The following is a 22,185-nucleotide window of genomic DNA, read 5'->3' on the forward strand; positions in this document are numbered from 1 at the left end:
ACAGAAGCAATAAGGAACCAAGAGACTGCGGGACGGGGGGAGCTTTATAAAAGACTAGGGGAAATTTGTGGATTATCTGAAATGTTACTGTACACATATAAGTTCATTGACAGGATTAACTTAAACCAAACAGTTGTATTTAATGTTAAAAGATAACTAGGAAGCAGTTAATAATTGGAGTAGTGAAGGAGATGCAGTTTTATAAATTTAAAAATATAAGAAACCCCAAAAGGAGTGAGGGGAAGTTCAAAATACATATATTAGTTGGAAAATATTGGAAAATTGGGGGGGGGGTTAAAAAATAGATGGACTGTTGACTTAATCCAGGGGAGATAACTTTATGTTCTTAATGTGAACCAAAAATTACTGCACTGAAATATAAAAACTATGCCTTAGTTAGTAAACTATAATAATACAAAAGATCAAAATCTCAAACAGCAGGAGATGCTGACAGCAGGGTCTCTGGAAGGAGAAATGTACTATGAAGATGCACTGGACACCAGCAAAAGTATCAAAACATTCGTCTGGACTATTGTCTTCTGCATTAAGATAAATTATGAGCTGTTAGGAGTCTCTGGGAGTAAAACGAAGTTTACATTTTCTAACTGAATCTTGTAGAAATAAAAACATGTCAGCTCCTTCAGCCATTAAAAAGAAAGTAAGTCAATACTCAACATTAACTAGGTTAGACTAGAGACTGTGTTATGAAAGCTACACTTTAAAAATAAAATACAGTAAAATATTTTAAAAATAAGATAGATAATAATGGCTATTGCTTTGTGTACTCCACAGCACGAAGAAATAATGTCCGGAAAAACAGAATTATTAAGCACACACATATTCTTTGGAACAAGCTTTCATTGATCTCACTTATGTACATGGTTCCATTGTTTTAGACAGCTGGATGGAATCTTCTACAAATCTAACCTTATCTGTAATTATTACTGCTATTATTTTTATTGCATTTATTCATTGCTCACAACAGGAATGTCTCAAAGCAACATACAATTATAGGTTTCAGCCTCAAATCTCTGCCAAAATTCTCTTCTTAGGAATCGTTGACATAATTTGTTCAGTCAGGACCTTTTGGGTTTCTCTGATTCCCATTTCTGAAAGGATCAACTGGTGTACACCACATAAGAAGACTGGCTGCTTGTGGGGGAAATGATAGCTTAGATGATAACTTGATTGTAAGTACCTGAAAATCTGTCCATACTGTGGTCAAGAGATGGAGAGTTTTGCAAAACTGGCTTGAGTGCAAAAAAATGAATATCTGCAGATATTTCTCTGAAAATCTGCCTTTGGTATGGAGCTCCTGGCAGACAGAGGGTTAAAACAATTTCTTCTTCGCTCTGTATTGGCCGCTAGATGGCCCTGTACCTTTCATATACCCTAGTGAAATTTCCTAGACATTTCCCTTCTCACTGGAAGTGTTGATACATATTCACCAGCATCGTGATTACTGAACCAATACTGAGTCAATACTAGGGCACTAAAACTTCATTGCTTAACCATGTTATGTTAGTCACAGAAACATTTAGTGTGCCCCCCCACAAATCTATATGTTTTAACCTTCTATTCTTTAAGGTTCTTAGTATTAAGAAAATGTGCTATATTAACTAACATCTTTTACATACAGTGTTTTTTATGACCAACGTAACACCACAGCAGTGCAACTTTGACGTGCTTTCGAACTGCTAGGTTGGCAGGAGCAGGGACCGAGCAACGGGAGCTCCCCCCATCGTGGGGATTCGAACCGCCGACCTTCTGATCAGCAAGTCCTAGGCTCTGTGGTTTAACCACAGCACCACCTGCATCCTTGCTTAAGTTAAGCCAGAGTAAAGTTACACCAGACCCAGCTGGTTCATTGGGGCGGAGAGGGCTGGGTGACTACTGTTGCTGCCCTGCCAGAGCCTTGCAGTAGTGGAGCATAAAAAAGGTAAAGGACCCCTGGATAGTTAAGTCCAGTCAAAGGCGACCATGGGGTTGTGGTGCTCATCTCGCTTTTAGGTCGAGGGAGCCAGCGGTTGTCTGCAGACAGCTTTCTGTGTCATGTGGCCAGCAGACTAAACCGCTTCTGGCGCAACAGAATACCGTGACAGAAACCAGAGCGCATGAAAACACCATTTACCTTCCTGCTGCAGTGGTACCTATTTATCTACTACACTGGCATGCTTCTGAACTGCTAGGCTGGCAGGAGCTGGGACAGAGCAATGGGAGCTCACTAGTGGGGATTCGAACGGCCGACCTGATCAGCAAGCCCAAGAGGCTCAGTGGTTTAGACCACGGCGCCACCAGCTCCTTCCTGGCAGTCGTAGAGCATATGGTAACTATGGCAACTGTGACAATAATGTTGAACAGCATGCCCATAATCTCTCTTGTTGTATCCTGAAGTGTGGCTGCTGTTTTCCCCACCCCAGAAAGAAATCGCGGCATTTTTAATCCCCTTCCTTTGTGCGTTTCCGAGTTGGAATGCAATCGTAAAAGTTAACGCAGCCCTTCATAGGGTTCCTCTTTCTGCAAAGCCGGAGCTTCATAATGGAGATTTAGTGGGCTGTAAACAGGATGTTGAGCGGTGCCCTCCGTCAAAAATTAATGATGGCAACGGAGATTAAACCGTTCTTCCATGAAGTTGGAGCGCATAATGCTGGGAGAGGTTTTCAAGCAAGCTTAAAATAGGCTGTTCTCCACCCACACCCCCCGCAGGGGCAGCCCCAAGCGCTTGCTGCTGTCTCCTCCATTCCCCACAGAAGCTTCACTCCACAAAAGGGAGCAATTCCTAAGCCCTGTAGAAAACCAGGACAATGTTTTTGAGTCTCTCCAAGTGGGAGCTCCTTTATGTAACCATCCTCTCGTGTATATGAGTTACAGCAGCCTCGATGGCTTAGGACTGGCCATCTCTATGGTCTTGCCCTAATGGAGGTTAGCGATTTAATAACAGGATGGGATGGTTCACAGTGACTCGTTCTGCATCCCTTCCCCCTTCAACAGTGCACCTGCCCAGGTGGGGTCTGGGTTCATGGCATGAGAGAGTGTGAGATTTAAATGGCGGGGGGACTTAGGCTTTCAAGCTGGACTTTGCTGGAAAACCAGGACCGGAAAAGGGGTTGGGTTGGGTGGGAAGATTGCTTTCAGGAATCTATACCAACAAAAACGACAAACCTGAAGCTTTTCTTTTAGGGATGATAGAGACAGAAGTCCCCAAAAAGATGAATGAGTTGCTTATGTACGTTACAACTGCAGCTAGGATTCTCTACGTACACGAAATGGAAAGAAACAAATAGCCACTGAAGAAGAATTGATAAGCAAAGCGGTGGATCAGGCAGAACTGGCAAAGTTAAGAGGTTTTACTTTCTTGGGCTCCATGGTCACTGCGGATGGTGACAGAAGTCACGAAATTAAAAGACGCCTGCTTCTTGGGAGAAAAGCAATGACAAACCTAGACAGCATCTTAAAAAGCAGAGGCATCACCTTGCCAACAAAGGTCCGTATAGTTAAAGCTATGGTTTTCCCAGTAGTGATGTATGGAAGTGAGAGCTGGACCATAAAGAAGGCTGATCACAAAAGAATTGATGCTTTTGAATTATGGTGCTGGAGGAGACTCTTGAGAGTCCCATGGACTGCAAGAAGATCAAACCTCTCCATTCTGAAGGAAATCAGCCCTGAGTGCTCACTGGAAGGACAGATCCTGAAGCTGAGGCTCCAATACTTTGGCCACCTCATGAGAAGAGAAGAGTCCCTGGAAAAGACCCTGATGTTGGGAAAGATTGAAGGCACAAGGAGAAGGGGACGACGGAGGACGAGATGGTTGGAGAGTGTTCTCAAAGCTACCAGCATGAGTTTGACCAAACTGGAGGAGGCAGTGGAAGACAGGAGTACCTGGCATGCTCTGGTCCATGGAGTCACGAAGAGTTGGACATGACTAAACAACAACAAAAAAGAATAAGAGAACCTAATGACAAATGGCTTTTTGGAAGTACGGCAACCCTTTCCGGATTATTTAAATAAATATTATTGTATGACAAACACCCTAGCAGGATTTGAACTATGAGCAACGGAAGGGATTAAAGATTAGAGTAGTTTTGTTAAGGTTTAAGAGAGAAAAGATTGTGTCACAGAGGGAGAGAAGCAGAAACACAATGGGAAAGGGGATGGGAAGTGTTAAAAAAGAAGATGATTTTATTTCGGTATGTATTGAAATGTATGTGTGAATTTTGGCCAACTTAATAAAAACAACTTCACACCCACAAACTCCAAGTCACCTGAAGCTTTTCTTTAGGCCTGCCTGCCATTAAATATAGGTGTATGGTACCCAGAAAGAAGGTTGGGGTACCCTGTGCATGGAATATAAATCGTTTGCCCACTTTTGATGTCTTTTTGATGCCAAATGAAGAAAGTCTGCAGGCATTCCAGCATGTTCTATAGCTGGCCGGTTGGATTTCATCACCAATATTTCATCACGCTGGGCTCACCAAGGGCAAAGAATAGAGTTCACCTTCATGCTATATAGTACTGTCCAAGTGAACCCCTTTACATTATCCCAAATAAATAAGAGGTAAAAATTCACTCCTATGGAGAAAAGTAAATTCACTACAAACCCTGTTTCAGAACCCCACCTCTAAGACACTGATGTGACCTACAAGCCTTTGCTGCACAGAGAATCTGGCTGTGGTTCCTTTTTCTTGCTCTTCCTTTTTCTTTCTTTTTTTCGGCTACCTGTAGAGATTTTCTACTTGATTGTTCAGTTCTATACAGCTGTACGATAACTACCCAGCACTGGAACATCTCCCCTTAATTTTGCTCTCCATAGGCATTAGCTGTGATTTACTTGAGCACACGTAAGTGTTGCTGCATAAGAAAAACAGGCAAATTTGTCTACAAAATAGAAAGCCGTCATTGTCTCGTTTTATCAAGCTGGGTTTTAAAAATGCGGATGTCCTGATACATTGCACGTGCCTCAATAGATGGAAAAGGTCTATGTGGAAGCGCTGGTTATGCGCCTTTTCTCTTTTTATTTATAAATTTTATTTTTCAGCTTTTAAAAAAAGGAATTTTAACAGAAATAAAAGCCCAAAATTTTCCCAATAAACAAACATATTTTGACCAGTGGCGGAGCTTCATACTTTTCAATTTGTAACATTTCATTTCCTTCACTACTCCAATTATTAATTCTTTTAGCATTAATTTAACTGCTTGGTTTAAGTTGACCCTGCTAATGAACTTATATGTGTGCAATAACATTTCAGGTAATCCACAAATTTCCCCTAGTCTTTGATAAAGTCTTTTCCCTCTTGGTTTCTGATTACTTCCGTAAGTTTAGCGATTTCGACATAGTCCATTAGTTTAGTCTGCCACTCCTCCTTGGTTGGTACAGATTCTTCTTTCCATCTCTGGAAAGATAAGGTGTTATGCCCCTTTCCTCAAGACAATGCATGGGGTCATTTGGGCTCACGGCTATTCAGTGAAGCTGAATGTCAGAAAATTCAGGACAGACAAAAGCGCTTCATAGACATTGGTATTGATAGGCACAGGTGAAACTCAAAAAATTAGAATATTGTGGAAAAGTTCATTTATTTCAGTAATTCAACTTAAAAGGTGAAACTAATATACAAAATAGATTCATGACATGCAAAGTGAGATATGTCAAGCCTTTATTTTTTATATTTGTGATGTTTATGGTGTACAGCTGATGAAAACCCCAAATTAACAATCTTAGAAAATTAGAATATTAAATGAAATCAGCAAAACAAGGACTGCAAATAGAGGAATATTGGACCTCTGAGAAGCAGAAGCATGCACATGTACTCAGTACTTGGTTTGGGCCCCTTTTGCATCAATTACTGCCTCAGTGCGGCGTGGCATGGATGCTATCAGCCTGTGGCACTGCTGAGGTGTTATGGAAGACCAGGATGCTTCAATAGCAGCCTTCAGCTCTTCTGCATTGCTCAGTCTCATGTCTCTCATCTTTCTCTTGGCAATGCCCCATAGATTCTCTATGGGGTTCAGGTCAGGCGAGTTTGCTGGCCAATCAAGCACAGTAATCCCATGGGCATGGAACCAGGTTTGGGTACTTTTGGCAGTGTGGGCAGGTGCCAAAGTCCTGCTGGAAAATGAAGTCAGCATGCCCATAAAGCTCGTCTGCGGAAGGAAGCATGAAGTGCTCCAAAATCTCCTGGTAGACGGCTGCGTTGGCCCTGGACTCAATGAAGCACAGTGGACCAACCCCAGCTGATGACATGGCTCCCCAAAACTCTTTTCTGATGAGAGCAGCTTTTGCATCTCATTTGGAAACCAAGGACCCAGAGTCTGGAGGAAGAATGGGGAGGCACACAATGCCAGACGCTTGAAGTCCAATGTGAAGTTTCCACAGTCTCTGTTGATTCTAATTTTTTGAGTTTCACCTGTATGTTCTGCCTTCACTGTTGGAGGCAGCATGCTTCTGAATGCCAGTTGTTGGGGAAAACAAGTGGGGAAAGCGCTCTGCCCATTGGCACCTGGTTGGCCTCTGTGTGAACAGAAACCTGAGCTAGATAATCCATATTTCAGCAAGCCCACCCTTCTAAAAAAAGCCCCCTTAATCTTGTGCTTTGCAGAGATGCCACTAGATGGCGCCCCATCTCCGAAGAAGAATTTCCAGGCGAATAATGCTCCTAGCCTGATACAGAGGATTCCCAAGGCAACTTGTTCCCCAAGCTGATTTTTCAAGATTATCGCTCTGTAAAGATGTAAACATTGCACGAGCGCAGGAGAAATAATTCTTTTGAAAAGCATGTGCAGGGGTGTGGTTGATTGCTGGCTTTGTTCCAGATATTACAGAACGAGGTCTTCCATAGACCATCTCCCCTGGACCTTTGAATTCTCTTGCACAAAATAATTGTTGGGCGGGGAGGGGGGGAGAGGGATAGCACATTGCTCTTATTATCACCTTGGTCACCTTCTCAGCTTGGGCATTCCTTCGCTAGATTCCTAAGCAGTAGCAGGCAATCAAATCAAGTGAAATTCCTCATCTATTTTATTGCATCCTCTTCTCTTGTCTTCTGGTTCTGACTCAATTCTTCTGAGCAGACCCCCACCCACCCCTGATTATAGAAAAATGCACCTTTTCAAGCTGATTTTTTTTTAAAGGCGGGTGTTCTTAAAAAAAAAAAGAGGGGGAAAGGTTAACATATTAGAGAGTTCTTGAGACAGAAAGAAAGATGATTCCAGGAAAAGCTCTCTAAGACTGTGGCGATCTCTCTATAATTCCAGGACATGTCCCTTGAGAACGGCTATTGAGTTATTATTACTGTACAAATAGTTTCATTGAGACTATTGGCCAGAGGAGTAGACTACAGGCTAATTTCTGAGGCAAGTTTGGTTTGCAGGTGATTATCATAGAATAAAACGCCATTTAAGTGCTTTGCACAGACGACAGTCACATTTAAAGATCCTTGTATTTTTTTAAAATTTTGCGTCTGAAGATCAAAGAAGACATTATACAAGAGATCCCCTTCAGTTCAGAAGCTTCTCGTAGTTGCACTGAAACCGAAGAGAATAAAGACCTTTCCACCCGTCCCATTTAAAGATTTCCCCAAAGAACCTTGGGAACTGTGATTTGCTAGAAGACCAAGACTGGTAGCTCATTGAGGGGCGGCTCCCATGATTCCTTGGGGGAAGCCAGGTCCTTTAAATGTGCTTTAATTGTACTGTGTGTACACAGCCCAAGTCATCCTTCTGGATGTGAGTGTTTGGTTGGACCTCAAATAATATCGCCACAGCCTCTTGCACACTCTGGGGCAACACGAATGTTAATGCATTTGCTCCAACATGGCGTCATATAAAATGTCTACCCAGATGGCTGGGCTTCCTCCACTGTAACATAGGTAAAGGTAAAGGGACCTCTGACCATTAGGTCCAGTCATGACCAACTCTGGGGTTGCGGCGCTCATCTCGCTTTATTGGCCGAGGGAGCCGGTGTACAGCTTCCGGGTCATGTGGCCAACATGACTAAGCCCTTCTGGCGAACCAGAGCAGCGCACGGAAACACCGTTTACCTTCCTGCTGCAGCAGTACCTATTTATCTACTTGCACTTTGACGTGTTTTCGAACTGCTAGGTTGGCAGGAAGAGGGACTGAGAAATAGAAGCTCACCCCGTCGCGGGGATTTGAACTGCCAACCTTCTGATCGGCAAGTCCTAGGCTCTGTGGTTTAACCCACAGTGCCACCTGCGTCCCTGTAACATAGTTTCTGTGTTATTCTGTGTTATGTATCCGCATGGAAGCTCAGCCATGTGGGCGGAAGTTTCCAATACATTCCCAACAGCAAATGGGAGCAGCCATGTCACCCAAATGTGTAAAAGAAGCCTCGGGTTGGTTTTCCACATGAGTGCCAATGTACCGCTTCTCTCAGCGGAGAGAATGTGTGTCATTGGTAAATCTGCACAACTATTTTGCTCCTTTTGGGATGGGTGTTTGTCTGATTATCTATCAAAGTTCTCTCCATACTTCACAACTTATTTGTTTTGCTCCAGTAAACTTGTCGTTTTCTCCTCCTCTGTTTTTGAGGAACATTTCCATGGTGAATTTATGACATTTCAATTATTAGCATGGCAACAGGCTGTAGGCTTGTAAAAACATGATTTCAGTGACAGGGGGCTGGGCTAGAGGACCTTCTCAACTCTACAATTCTATGATTTGCAGCAGAATTATATAAAAGAAAGAAAGTAAGTGGTTACCGTGAAAGCCATACTCTTCTCTCCCCAGCAAGAACGTATCAACATTAGGGCCAGAATAAAGACCAGTCAGGTATGGATTTAACTGCACCTTGATTTGCTGAATCAAGAGATGTTGTTGCCTAGAAACTGGCACCGCCTACATACATGGGATCTAATGTGCGTGGGCCAGCTGGAGTACTCATGTGTGCACACACAGGGGGCGTATGTGTGTGTGTATTCAAAAGTTACAATACAGCTTTGTCCACTTCCATAATCCTCAACCCCATATCACTGTCATCTTGGCTGGCCAAATACCCTCAATAAGAACCCAACTAGCGATCTGGTTAGCTTGACATTTTCAATCAATATACAGTGGTACCTCGGGTTAAGTACTTAATTTGTTCCGAAGGTCCGTTCTTAACCTGAAGACCACTTTAGCTAATGTGGCTTCCTACGATTTCTGTTCTCATCCTGAAGCAAAGTTCTTAGCCTAAGGTAATATTTCTGGGTTAGCAGAGTCTGTAACCTGAAGCGTATGTAACCTGAGGTACCACTGTATCCCCTCCATAGACACCTCTGTGATGATGATGATGATGATGATGATGGCATTAAAATATCCTGTTCTTCAGTAAAAGAGAAAAAGGGAGCGCCTTGGAGATGCCTTTGATTAATTGCAGGAGACTTGTAGGGCAGGAGAATCGCGTGAATGAGCTTGCCCCACCTCATCTTTAGAAGCTTGGCAGGAAGGGTATGTCAAAGTGTTGGGACATCTTCCTACGTAGCTTCCATTGAGTTCTGAATCTCTTGCCTTGCTCAAGAACCTCAGAACCTGAACTTATGGACCTTGCTGCTGAGGCTGTCCTGCAATTAGCCTGACTAAAGTTTTTTCCCTATTTCCGAGGAAGAATTGCTGCCATGTTTTGGAACGGGGTGTGTATGTCACACCCTAAACGCACCTGATCGTACCCCGTCTGTCAGCTTTAATGAACCAAGGAGAACACCTTGTTGGCCACATTGTCACAAGCACTTTCGCCCCATTATCAAGACACATCCATTGAAACTGATCCCACAATGTTGCAGCAGACGTACTGGGCACCTCACAAGAGACTGCAGTGAACGTGGATTTAGGGTCAAGACTGCGATGGAAGTGAGCGATCTTACCCTCAAAATGCCTTCCAAATAGGTCTCCATTGGCTTCCAAAGGGTCTAAAATACGATTGTTAACAGACTTTGGACAATACAAAAGGATGGCAGGGGTATGAGGCAGGGAGAGCAGGCAGTCTTCTTTGCCACCCTCGAGGTCATGCAGCAGCCATGATGGTGAGCAGACTTTTCAGTGCCCCATTTTACCACGTGTTCTAGCCATTCTCTGGCATGTTTCATCGCCCTTGGGTCTATGGTGCACCAAAATGCAGAATGCATTCCACCGCCCTGTTAACAGCTTGAAGCATCTCAGTACAGTGGTCCCTTGCTTCTCAAACGCCTTGGTACTCAGACAACTTGGAACCCAAAACACTGCAAACCTGGAAGTAAGTGTTCCGGTTTGCGAACTTTTTTCAGGAGCCAAACGTGCTCCATTTTGAGTCCCACACTTCCAATTTGAGTGTTATGCTGAGGTCAGTCTCTTTTTGCTATTTATTTTGCCTTTTTGTTTTTGCGGCTCTTTTTGTTGTTGTTTTTGTGACTGTGGAACCCAGTTCAGCTACTGATTGATTGATTGTGTGACTGCAGTCCATTGTTTATTGCTTTTATTTTATGGATCAATTGTCTCGTCAGATAGTAAAATCCATGTTAAATTGCTGTTTTAAGGGTTGTTTTTAAAAGTCTGGAACGGATTAATCCATTTTGCATTACTTTCTATGGGAAAGCGCGCCTTGGTTTTGGAACGCTTTGGTTTTGGAACAGATTAAGTTTGAGAACCAAGGTACCACTGTATTCCACAGTGTGGGCTTCAATAGGATCACCTGCTCTATCCACTGGGGAAGAAACCAAGAGCATTCAGAAATCCACTGAATTCCATTTGTTTCCTAGGGCAGATATTTAGTTCACCATCCCTGATTAAAGAATTGAAGACTTAAGTCCTAAATTCTCCAGGAAGTGGTCTGACACTGACCGCGGGGTGATATATGTCATATGCTGTTGTAATTATTTTCTTATACGCATGCACACTTTAAAAACATTATAATAAAATGTAAAAGCAAAAAACAATCACTAAGGTAAGGGGCATCCGGCACTTTGCATTTCATGCTTAGCTGCTGCAGGAATATTGTAATGCAGACTGCAGACTGGTTGTGTGTCTGTCTGCATGGAAAGGTAGGGATTTGTTTAGGATTGGAGGAGCAGAGAGGAGCAAATTCTGGGGGAGCTCCTGGGGGGTCTATTGAGACTCAGCGATATTGAGCATTTTACTCAATTAATTGATTGGTTAATTAACTTATATATAGAAGCCTTCCTAAATCGCTTGGCAAATTTTGTTCGCAGTAATTATTGTAGCATTTGTGAAACCCTAGGACAACATCCCCAGGAATTTTACTGCCTCTGGTGGCAGAATCTACAGGGGCAGCGGATCCAGCCTCGAAGAAACACACTGTTTGCTGCTTTTGCAGCAGCAGTGACTGCCGTGTGGTCCTTGGAGGCCAAGATGTGCTTCCTTTTCCACAGCCCCTGCCTCAAACCACTTCCAGTGTGGTGTAGTGGTTAAGAGCGGTGGACTTGTAATCTGGTGAACCGGGTTCGCGTCTCCGCTCCTCCACATGCAGCTGCTGGGTGACCTTGGGCCAGTCACACTTCTCTGAAGTCTCTCAGCCCCACTCACCTCACAGAGTGTTTGTTGTGGGGGAGGAAGGGAAAGGAGAATGTTAGCCGCTTTGAGACTCCTGCGGGTAGTGATAAAGCGGGGTATCAAATCCAAACTCTTCTTCTTCCACAGCATCCTTTCAGTGAATAGGAGGTGCTGCTGGCCAACGGAGGAAATAGGGGGGGGACTGCGTTCTGGGAGCCCCTGGGCTCTGCACCCATCCTACATTATTCAGCGCATGCCCCTTTCCCCCCTATGATGGATACAGTTGATTGATTTCCCCATGTAGGTCTCCAGTCCTGCCTTGTTCTTCAGGTAGATCTTCATTCCCTCCTCATTCCTGATGTAGATCTTCACTCACCCCCTTCTTCCCTGGTGGGGAGGGATGCCATTTTGCGGTTCGCCTCAGGTGCCAAAATGTCATCGGTGGATCATAGCCATGGATCCTGGGTGTCCTTGCAGAGGGATGTACAGCTGGAGAGCCTCTGAAGTCCAGTTCTTGTCTGGTCCCGGAGTGTCACATGTCTGGGGTGGTAAATGGGTGTGGGTGGCCCACTGTCCTCCAGCTGCTTTGGCCGACAACTTCTATAAGGAAGCGTCCAGATCCCCATGGGGCCAAAGCAAATTATCCTCTCCAGATGTAGCTGCAGCTGTTGTGCCCCTGTCACAAATTATTTGTGTGAGGTATCTATTTGTGTGAGCAGTGTTTCAACTGGAAGGCTGAATTCATGAAATATTGCCGCTTCTCTTTTGTGAATAAGTAAATCACAACTCTCCATTTTCTTGTTAAGGAAAGAGAAGGGAACATTTATTTCTGTGTGCCTGCCTGCTTAGTGCTCACTGACCCTCTGGGAGTGGCTTTCTCCAGAGAAACAGCCTGCAACCATATTTCTATGGCTTGTCATTCCTAAAGGGGCTACACATCAGCTTAGCTTTCCTGCTCTGCTGCAAGCAGCATGGGAAATTCTGCCTTGTTTAAGCAGGTCTCTGCTTAAACTAGACTGTGTAATTAAATAATAAATAATAACAATAATAAATAGTAATAATAATAATAATATGAATGTGCAATGTACAGTATTTTTTATTGTTGGCACCCATCAGTCTTGAGAGACAGTGGTATCAGGAGTAAAGTCAAACTGTTGGAGAGTTTCAGAGCCTGCTGTGGTCTGATATGGGAGAGACATGTTTTATTCCAGTTGGGGCAGATGAAGGCATGCAATTTCACTGTTACAGATGCAAGCCAGTGTGGTGTAGTGGTTAAGAGCGGTGCACTCGTAATCTGGTGAACCGGGTTCACTTCCCCGCTGCTCCACATGCAGCTGCTGGGTGACCTTGGGCTAGTCACAGTTCTCTGAAGCCTCTCAGCCCCACTCACCTCACAGAGTGTTTGTTGTGGGGGAGGAAAGGAAAGGAGAATGTTAGCCGCTTTGAGACTCCTTCAGGTAGTGATAAAGTGGGATATCAAATCCAAATCCAAACTCCTCCTCCTCTTCCTCTTCTTTTTTTTCCTCTTCCCAGTGGTCATTTCTCCTCTGGTCACTGTTGTGGATACACAACCTGTCTCAAGACACTGTGGTTGTCTGCAAGGGATTTCTACACAGTGGGGTTAACGTTGCCAGCCTTCATGTCATGTTTGCAGACATCTTTATATCGTAGAGTTGGTCGGCCCACAGGCCTGGTACCTGAAGCCAGTTCCCCATAAAGCACACATCTTTGGAGATCTTGCCATCTTCTGTGGACATGACAAAGCCAGCATAGATGTCGCGGAGACAGAAGTGCAAACATGCTGGGAAAGTTGACTTGAAGGAGCACATCTTTGTTTGAGACTATCGTGCCATCTGATGCCCAAAATCTTCCCATTGCAGCTCACATGGAAGGCATTAAGGTGTCACTCCTGGCTGGTGTAAGTTGCTCACGTCTCACTACCATAAAGCAGTGTACTTAATATGCAAATCTGGTAGACCTTCATCTTGGTATTGGTTGTTGGCAACCATACCCTTTTGGGGAGGCGAGCCATTGCCGTAGCTGTCACACCAATACGCTTCTCAAGCTCTGTGGTGATGGAAAGGTTGCTAGTTATGGTGGAACCTAGGAAGGCAAAAGTGTCTACTACCCTCAAGCGTGTGGTCACCATGACAATACATGAAGTGCTGGCAACATCCTGACCCAATATGTTGGTAGGACTGATGGCGAGGCGTTGAAAGGTTGGGGGTTCAAATCCGTGAGACGGGGTGAGCTCCTGTTGCTCTGTCCCAGCTCCTGCCAACCTAGCAGTTTGAAACCATGCCAGTGAAAGTAGACAAATAGATACCACTGCGGTGGGAAGGTAAACGGCATTTCCGTGCACTCTGGTTTCTGTCACGGTGTTCCATTGCGCCAGAAGCAGCTTAGTCCTGCTGGTCACATGACCCAGAAAGCTGTCTGTGGACAAATGCTGGCTCCCTCGGCCTGAAAGAGATGAGCGCTGCAACTCCATAGTCGCCTTTGACTGGACTTAACCGCCCAGGGGTCCTTTACCTTTACCTATTAGGAAAACTACATTGTGGGATGTCTATTTATGTGCAAATTATTCATGGAAAAGTTCCCTTGTGGTTGATTTTAATCCCATGGTGGTGTCTTAAGAAGGAAAATCAGCATTTTTTAATTTTTTAAAAAAGTCATCATTGCGATTCTGACCCAACAGAGCACCTGTGGCACAGGTAGGGCTGAGTGCATGTAGCCATTTTGGGCAGCTGTGGTCCTGCCAGACAGCTGCGAAAAGTGGAAATAGTGGAAAAGGAGGAATGAATCCAGCCCTTGCTTCCTCTCCTGAACCAGCTGATTTATTGAAAGGGAAGGAACAAAAACTTCTTTTTAAAAAATCGCTCTGGGCACAAGTTATGCTGCTGAATCAGGTGGAGATCTGCGTCACACAACTCCCCATCCAGCACAACTAGGGATGTGCGTATCAAAGCCTGTTTCCTCAGGTATATTGGATGCTTTATGGGACTGGAAGAGAATCCTTTAATTCTACCCAATGGAAGAGCGCCCTTTTCCTGAAGAGAAATCCAGAGGGGGGAAATGCTGATGCAGTAATGTTGTCATAGATCAAAGGAGAGGAGAAATATACTGGCTAAATATAATGTCACGCCCACAGATGACCTTCCTCTTTACGGATAGCCATGAACAAAAAACTCTCACAGACGAAACTCTGCAAAAGTCGACCGATACATCATTATAAAGTGAAAACACCCAGAAACTCCAGATGGTGTGGTGTGGGTTTTTTGTTTTAAAAAAATCATCCTCTGTGTTCGTAGCAGATGTAAATCCAGATAGCACTGCTACTGCCTCATGTTTAGAAATTGGAAATTCAGGTTTTAAATCCCAGTCCGGCTCAAATTATACAAATACTGGAGGTATGTGAGGGAGGGGAGGGGGCGGAAATCCCCCCGAACTGTCGGCGTGCATCCAATTATGTGCAATATTAAGTGCTTTGATAATAGCCGTTTTAAGACAACAATGTTGGCAGCCTTGGAAAAGGACAGAGAGGAGAAGAGGACAAACGAGGTCTGACACGGAGATTGCTGGATGAATGTGACTTGAAATGAAATTTCAGCTTTAACGCGGTTGGAAGCCGACCCTTTGACCTCCTTTCCCCCGGTGCCGCACCACCACACCCACAGGCCTCCATTTCATCTTCCGCCCTAGACAGTCCCCAGGATACCAGGGCTTCAGAACTCCCTCCCATTAGCTGCAGGAATCCAGGATATCCATGGCAACCAGTCTCGATTCTAACCCCAGGGAGGAGACAGCGGAATTGAAGAGCCCCAGCTTGCTCTTGCCTCTCCAGCTCAGTAAATTGACAGTCTAGTTGTTGCCTCTGCTCCATTAGATTACGATGTACATTTCTATCTTTCTTTGTTCCTTTCTTTCCAGCCTCTGCAGCTCTCCCTCTTTCTCTCGCTGCCAGTGGGCAAGGCCTTTTCTTCGAGGCAACTTGCTTACAGAGCTCTCTTGGCTTTAAGGTGGGGTGTGGGTTTTTTTTGGGGGGGTGAGGCAGGGTGGGGGTTTTTTTGCTCCGTATTCCCAGAGCGCACTGAACAAATTAGTGAAAAGGTGCTGCCCGGTCCCTCTGAATACGCCAAGTCTGTCATAGGGCTGATCTCATAAACCAGGCTGCTTGGATAATAAATAGGCTTTTATGATGCAGTTAAAACGAAAGATCAAATAACTGCGATCATTACAAAAGTGATTGTTTATGGCACAGATATTAAGATGAGATGCCTTCTCCCTCCTAGCTAATGCTATATGGACGCAGCTAATTTGTGAACTACAAACTTCTGGAATTCCAGTTGGGGAAAGTTAGGTGGTCCCTTAACACATCAGTCTACTAATGATATTTTAGTAGGAACTTTTCTCAAGATTGTACTTTGCGGGCTACGTACACCTCAGAGCACTTAAGAGTGGTTGAAGCCCACATTACAATGGGTGTAGAAAACAGCAACTTGCAGGCATTGCCCATAAACTATAAAAACAGTGTTAACCGTCTCTTGCCTGTCATTCAAAGTAACGTTCACATATGCAGGTAGTTGAAATTAGTGATTTAAATGGACTCCAGTTCAATACCTGGGGATCTAATCCCACAAGGATATATCTATGTAATCCTCCTAATACATTACCTTCAGACATAAGTAGGGTTCTTTTGATCAAACTTGCAACTATCTTGGCTTTGAAAGATAGCAGGGTGCACTCTGTAAAGAGTTTATTATTATTTTATCTACCACTATCCCTCCGGAACATAATACAGACATGGTAGAAACTGATAGCGAAGTTCATATGGCAAAACCGGCAAGAATACCAACAATGTTTAAATGCTAGTTTGATGGAAAAACTTACCTTTGCAATGATCACAGGCTGTGTTATTATGCATCCAGAATAGCTAAGGTTACAGCGCTGGCGGAGGAAGGGGGTGCGGTGGGTTTGGGTGTCATCCCTGCCCCCCTGGGATGCTCGCCGTTCGCCCCACCCCCAGGTACTGGAGCAGCTAGCTCCACCTCTGGGTTACAAAGAGCTTTATTTAAGATTTAAAAGGCTCTACTTCCATGCCCATGAAGGAGGGAACTTATTCCGGCAGGCAACAATGGCAGGGCCTTTTCCAGGATGGCCCCATGGTTGTCCAGGATTGGTGTTATATGCTCAAATCGTCTTGTCCCAGTGAGTAACCTGGCTGCTGCATTCTGAACCAGCTGAAGTATCCAAAACATCTTCAGAGGCAGCACCATGTAGAACACATTGCAATAACCTAGAGATTACCAGAGCATGGATGACAGAAGTTAGGCTATCCCTGTCCACATAGGGGTGGACGGAAGGCACTCCACACCACTGAGGCCACCTGAGCTTCAAGCGACAGCAAAGGATCCAGGAGTATCCCCAAGCTATGAACCTGCTCCTTCATAACCCCATCAAGCTAGCAACCTCCCAACCATCTGGTCCAGGGAACCACCCACTAACAGTGCCTCAGTCTTATCTGAATTGAGCTTCAGTTTATTGGCTCTCATCTGGTCTATAACTGAGGCAAGACAATGGTCCCACACATCCACTGCCTCACCTTCAGATGTAAAGAAGCAGAGCAGTCTCTCATCAGAATATTGCTGACAACATACAGTGGTGCCCCGCAAGACGAAAAACTCGCTAGACGAAAGGGTTTTGAGGTTTTTTAGCTGCTTCGCAAAACGAATTTCCCTATGGGCTTGCTTCGCAAGACGAAAACGTCTTGCGTTTTTTGCAAGTTTGTTTCCTTTTTCTTAACACCCTTAATACAGTTGCGACTTGACTTCAAGGAGCAACTCATAGAACGCAGTGTGGTAGCCTTTTTTGAGGTTTTTGGTGATTTTTGAAGCTTTTCCAAAACTTCCGACACCGTGCTTCGCAAGACGAAAAATTCGCTAGACAAAAAAACTGGCGGAACGAATTAATTTCGTCTTGCGAGGCACCACTGTACTCCAAAACTGCAGATGACTCCACTCAGCGGTTTAATGTAATGTTAAACAGCATGGGGGATAACATTGAACCCTGAGGAACCCCACACTGAAGGCTTCACAAGGTCAAAGAGCACCCTCCAAGCATCACCCTCTTGAAATGACCATCTAAGTGGACCACCACCCTCAAATATTGCCTCTGGGGAAGACCCTCCACATTTGCTTTCACCAAGTTCAAAACAAGCTCAGTTACCCTGGGCTTGACTTCTCATGAAATCCCCTTGCAATTTTTCACATGAGGAGAAGCCCACATGGGCATTCCAGCAGAATCTCGTCTCCCGTGGCTCTTAAAAATGACCAAATGATGGTTCTCCAGAAACCCGCAGGCTATCAACTCGCATGAATAAGCAAAGGCATTGCTTCCAAACAAGACATCAGTTCATGTTTAATTTTAACCATAACTTGGTTTTCTGCCACCTGCGCAAGAAAGGTAGAGCTCTGATAAAATGAATGCTCACATGCATAATTAAGCAGCAGTACAATATGACATAGCTTACTAATTTGTTGAACAAGACTCAGCATAGTTATAAAAAAAGGGAATATCGAATGAGCAAAATCATAGCTCACTAGATGACAGAAGGAAGGCAGACCTGACACTATTCTTTGAGTATTATAACACTGTCCTGGAAGAAATTGCATACAAATTAGGCTTTTAGTAATTCCAGAGCTTGAAAACAAAAGGCAGAGGCAGCTCAATTCTGCAGCAAAAATGGCCTGTTTAAATATGTATGTCGCAGAAACCGAAAACTGAGGCAAAGCTAATAAATCGGAGCATTGTTTAAACCCTTGGAAATGGATTGCGTGTCCTCTCCTTATTGCCTTGCAGCATGGGTGGGGCGTCTGTTCTGGGCTGGGTCCTGCAGCTAAGAGATCTTTGGCAGCCATTTATCTCTGTGTCAGCCACCCGTGTCATTGGCTCTGGGAAGGATGGAAAAGGGACTTCTGTTACTAGGCAACATACTGGCTTTCATCGTGCAATGATGGCCAGTTGCACTAGGGAAAGAACAGAAGAAATTACTCCCACAAACCCTGCTGAGGGATTGGCCACTTCAGGACTTCGGTGAGGCTGTCGTTCTGTGTGGTAAATGTCTCTCTGGCAAGGGCCTATATTGCAGGATGCAACCGGAACGCTGGGGTGACTTATGACTGGTCGTAAGGGCAAGGGAGGGATCAACGAAAAACCACCCGTTATGTAAGAGGTTAGGGAAATGGTGGAGGTCTGAACTGAATTCCCCCATCCTAAAACAGGCAAATTGCTTTTTCACGCTCACTCGTTCCCTCTGGGCTTGAGGAAAAATGTTCACAAGACACAACAGCAAAGGCCCATTGCTACAACCATCTCAGCCCACAGAAGTTGTGGGGAGAAATGTCAGTTGCTTAGGTTATTGATGGCGTGCTACGAGTCACTATTAATTGGCTGGATCTTATGCAGGCCAGAAGCTTTTCACAGCTACCTTGTTGTTGGCTAACCTGACCTAGGGCTCATTTCAGGCATGATGCAGTGTTGCTCAAAACCCCGGTGCTGCAAAGGTCCTTTTGCCCTGTGTACTGCAGTGCTTGCACCGCAATCTGGATGCAGCCGAGACCCAAAGGTGCTAGCTTGCAAATGCTGAATGGGGGGAGGAACCTTTTAAAAGAGACTCTGAATTGAGGGTGAAAGGTGTGGAACATAATACAGTGGTAAGGTAAAGGTAAAGGTACCCCTGCCCGAACGGGCCAGTCTTGACAGACTCTGGGGTTTGTGCGCCCATCTCACTCAAGAGGCCGGGGGCCAGCGCTGTCCGGAGACACTTCCGGGTCACGTGGCCAGCGTGACAAGGCTGCATCTGGCGAGCCAGCGCAGCACACGGAACGCCGTTTACCTTCCCGCTGGTAAGCGGTACCTATTTATCTACTTGCACCCGGGGGTGCTTTCGAACTGCTAGGTTGGCAGGCGCTGGGACCGAGCAGTGGGAGCGCACCCCGCCGCGGGGATTCGAACTGCCGACCTTTCGATCGGCAAGCCCTAGGCGCTGAGGCTTTTACCCACAGCGCCACCCGCGTCCCTCGGGTGGTACCTCGGGTTAAGTACTTAATTCGTTCTGGAGGTCTGTTCTTTTTTTTTATACAGTGGTACCTCGGGTTAAGTACTTAATTCGTTCTGGAGGTCTGTTCTTTTTTTTTTAATATAATTTTTATTAACAAACCAATCAAATCACATTAATTCCAAATTACAGAGCCAAATTTTTAAATTTTTGTTTACCCATGCTTTGGGCTCAGAAAGGGATCCAATCCAGTCATCTCTATTGCTGCTGCTTTGATGTTCACAGTTCTGTCCAAATAATATTCACATTTCTATCCATTCTTCTCTTTATTGTTTTCCTCATCTTCTTGTTGTTATTGTATATTTTTCCTCTCTTTGTGACCTCTGATAGTCTCCACAAGCGAGTTGAAAACAAACCGGAGGTCTGTTCTTAACCTGAAACTGTTCTTAACCTGAAGCACCACTTTAGCTAATGGGGTCTCTCGCTGCTGCAGCACCACCGGAGTACGATTTCTGTTCTTATCCTGAAGCAAACCCGAGGTACCACTGTATACAAATGACAGATTGGGAGAGGCTATGCAAAATAGATCTGAAATTTACAGCATTTCTTTATTGAAAGAAAATTATATGAAAATGATGTGCCAGTGGTATTTGACCCCGGTAAAACTAGCAAAAATGTACAGGACAAATACCAATATATGCTGGAAATGTCAAGAAAAAGAAGGTACCTTTTATCATATGTGGTGAACCTGTAATATAACAAAAAAAATTCTGGGAAATGATTTATACTGAATTGAAAACAATGTTCAAAATAACTTTTGTTAAAAAAATAAGCGTTTTTATTAGGCATTATAGACAATGCTTCCCCCCCCAAAAAAATGTTTAGGGGTACTCACATTTTCCTACTCATATTGAAATACTGCCCCTCAATGAGGCCAAACATACACAAAATGTTTATGCATACCCCTGTGTCCCCCCAGAAAACAAGCACTGATTACAGGGACTGAGATGCCAAAGGACCAGAGAAAACTGTTTATGTATGCTACAACAGCCGCCTGGAGGTTACTAACCCAGAGATGGAAAGAAGAGACAGCCCTGACCAGAGAAGACTGGCAAACCAAGTTGGCAAAACTAACTGAGAAGCTCAGGAATCAAGACAACAAGAAATTTAAAAAAGAATGGGGAATGTTTATAATGTATATACAAAATCATTGTAAACAGGTCAAAACATTAGCAGGATTTTAAATACACTTGTAATGCAACAGAACATATAGATAATTTAGAAAGATGAAAAAATGGAAAAGTATTGATATGCAGTTGAAAATAGAATCAAAAGGACTCCTGGAACGGATGGGGGGAAGCCAGGAGATTCAGAGTAATCTGGGTATCTTGAATTGCTTTATGTTGTATGTTTATATTTTTGAAAATTGATTAAAAAATATTTAAAAAGAGACACTGAAGTGGGAGGGGTGAAGGGAAGCAAACCTTTCTAATGACTCTAATAAAACTAAACGAGAGATTCCTGTCTCTGGGTCTTGAGTTCCCTGAGCAAGAGACGATCCAACTGAAGGAGGGGAAACAAGGGGGACAAGAGAATCTTCCTCAGGACACAGCAACATTTTACACTTCTGCGTGACCATCAAGTGACAACTTTTCAACAACTCTAGTCTATGTAAACAACATGCTCATTCCAACACCATTGTGGATACTTGAAAACTACACGTGTGGATTCATAATGGAGGTTGCAGGGGTTTCCACTCATACCTCATACCTTGGTTTTCATGAACTTAAGATCACTGGAGCCTGATAGAGCTTTTCTTATGTAAGGCTTTATTTACGCTGTACATACACATTCAGGGTTGAGCGTAAGACGGATGGTTCATAGCTTTAGTACTCAGTTCCCCCATCAGGTTTCTTGAACTGCACTGTAAGATTCTCCCAGAGAGCAATTCTGTGCGTTTCTTCTCTCAGCCAGGCAGCTTAGCTCAAACAATAATCCTCTGCCTGCCTGGCCTATTCACAATGGTAGCAGCTGAGCCAACAACCAACAGTTAACACAGAAAAATGTCCAGGTCCGGCCCTATCATTAGCATATCTGTCAAGTGTCCCTTATTTGAAGGGACAGTCCCTTATTCCAGCACCATGCTGCTGTCCCTTATTGATGGATGTCCCTTAAATGTCCCTTAAATGATGTCCCTTAAATTTCAAAGGAAGCAGCTCCTCTCCCTCCCTCCCTGCCGGCCAGGGAGGAGGGAGGCTTCAACTGTGTTGCTTGGCTGTGTTGCTCACCCAATAAGAAGTCTAAGAATGACTGGGGGGTGGAGCTTGCATGCCTTGTGTGTGGCTAGCTAATGCAAGCTGAGGGATTTTTTGAATGCTGGACGCCATTTTGTTGCACGTGCTGCTGCAAACTTTGCAGTGCAAAGCAAGGCTGGGGAGCCATCTTAAGTTGAGGCTGCATAGGCCTTGTGGTGCATGTGATTCAGATTCTAGTCAGTTGAACCTCTGGTTACAAAGTTGGTTGGACAGTGTTCTCGAAGCTACCAGCATGAGTTTGACCAGCCTGCAGGAGGACAGGAAGACTGGAGTGCCTGGAACAGGTGAGGCTGCAGGTTCCTTATTTTGGCTGCTGGTCCCTTATTTTCAAGGCTGCTG

The sequence above is a fragment of the Podarcis vaucheri genome (genome assembly GCF_965113315.1).
Source record: "Podarcis vaucheri genome assembly, chromosome: 4".
Classification (NCBI taxonomy): domain Eukaryota; kingdom Metazoa; phylum Chordata; class Lepidosauria; order Squamata; family Lacertidae; genus Podarcis; species Podarcis vaucheri.